The sequence below is a fragment of the Alligator sinensis genome, unplaced genomic scaffold (genome assembly GCF_000455745.1).
Source record: "Alligator sinensis unplaced genomic scaffold, ASM45574v1 scaffold1124_1, whole genome shotgun sequence".
Taxonomy (NCBI): domain Eukaryota; kingdom Metazoa; phylum Chordata; order Crocodylia; family Alligatoridae; genus Alligator; species Alligator sinensis.
Window position 1 is genome coordinate 10,930 of NW_005843411.1, and position 2,281 is coordinate 13,210.

Below are 2,281 nucleotides of genomic sequence, written 5' to 3' on the forward strand. Positions count from 1 at the left end.
CTGCACGGCATCCGTGGCTACCTGGGCCCGCGCGCAGGGCCGGGTCTTTCCCCCCCTGCCCAGGTGACCAGAGCATCCCCTCCCAGGTGCCAGGCTTTTGTCTGCAGACAAGGAGCGAGATCCCTGCTGTGAGAGATTCAACACCCGCCTCCCAGGCTGGTGGAGACAGATCTCAGGAGAGGGGCACCGACAGTGGCATTTCTGCCACAGTCACCACTTTTTATCTTATCTCATTAGCTTTGCAAGCCCCCCCCCGCCGTCTGCAGCATGGAACCGGACCTCCTCACCGCCCCCTTCCATGTCCGCACATTAGCTGCCTTATAATCAGTCGCAGCCACAACAGCTCCAGGTCGTTGGAAGTGCGGGTGAAGGGACAGAATCTGCTGCGTCCCCGGAAAAAGGAGGGGGAGGCGGCGAACCACACCCCGTGGCTCTCTTCTTGGCTGGAGCTGTCGGTTCACGTCTGAACTTCCTCCCCCCTGATCATTTCTGAAATAACCCGGGGCAGTCTGCACCAATTCACCAAGGATACTGCTGCTTCACTGCTGGTTTTTCCTTCGCAACCTGCAAACAGGGGACGCTTTCCTCAATCAATGGAGGCGTGTTTGATCCTTAGCATTTCTGCACTGGTGCTGTGTCCAGGTAACGGACTCCTTCCTATGCCCCTACACCCTGGTTTATTGCTAGTGATTTGTCTGCCCAAGTTCTGCAACGGTACCTTCATCTCTGCGCTCCTTCCCCAGCTGTCTCTCTGTCTGTGCAGCTTTCTCTTGCTCCTTCGTTTTGTGATTTTCCCTGAGCACTGTCTGGCCGTCTGCGAAGAGCCCAGCATTTTCAGGCTCCGAAGGTTAGACACTCACACTCTGTCTCTGGCGTTATTCCTTGCTTGGCAGGGGCGGTGCGAGGTGATTCAATCCGACCCGAAGAAGAACAGATGTCTGCAGCAGAAGGAGCCACGGTGACGCTCCGCTGTTTCTACACCACCACCTACAGCACTGGTTACTATCTGTACTGGTACCGCCAGCATCGGGACCGAGCCCTGCAGTATATTCTCTACAGGGGGACTAAGGAGCTCAGTACCTACAGCGACACCGCCGGGTTTGCCACTGTACGGTTTTCTTCCCAGGCCGATGCCAACTACACGGTCTTGACCATCACCGCCCTGGAGCGGGCAGACACGGCGGTGTATCACTGCGCCCTGCGGTACACACAGCGACACAGTCACACTGGAGACTAGCACCAAAACCCTCCCTGCCGGAACAGCGGAGGAAGCGGAATGCTGAGCCCGCCGCGCAGCACGAGCCTTTCGGAAATGTCCTTCCCAAACACATGGCCCTGGGAGCTCCTCTACAAGGGGGTAGCTGGTAAAAGAATTGGCTTTGTCTAATCTTGTATTTTTTAGCAAACACGTGACATCCCAGCCCCGTCGCAGCACTCGTGGGAATCATCACACCTGGCAACTGTGCTTCTTTTCAGGAGGCAAAACTGGTTCAGAGAGATCAATATGCAGTGTCACGCGACGGGCCCCTCTCTCCGTTCCTTCACGGCCTCCTGAGAGCCAAAAGTCCTTTACACGGAACCTGTCTTTTCCCGTGGAGCTCGCTACGTGCGATTTCCCACGTCCCTTCTTGGCCCGTTGCACCGAGGAAAGTTTCTGCGAAGTTCTTTCTTGCGTTTATTTCCCACGTTTCTTCCCCTAGGTGGCGATCGTGTCCTACCCAGTCTCGCATACTACAGATCCCGCAGTTGCTTTTCCCTCCCAGTGCACAGCCCGTGCCCCAGACTCTGGCCTGCAGAGCTCCGACTTCCCCACCATAAGAACAGGTGTAAAGGCAGGAGATAAACAGAGGAAGAGTGATCCCAGCGCCGAAGCCCGCGGGAACCTCAGTAAAGCAAAACGGGGAAAATAATTTCATAACTGTTTAACGAACTTTTAAATTAGGGGGCTGTCTATATGCTACTGCTGCACCGCGCTGCCTTCTGGGGCTGCTCTCAAGTTTTCACTGCATCTGACTTTATGCCTCCATGCCTTAAGAGCTGCAGCACTTCTGTCTGTAGAGGGTGAAATTCCCTAGGAAACTGAGAAGAGAATTGGGCGGGGAGGGGGATTGGGACGGACAAAGGGATCGGGAACAGAGATTTCCAGATGTCCCCCCAGAATAATGACTAAGAAAAGCGAAATCTCTGTGCCAGGCATGTAAACACCCGCAGCTGCCCTTAGGTAGGAAACCTGTCTACATTTTGCCAGCTGAACCTGGTATCAAACTGGAACCCCCTTTCC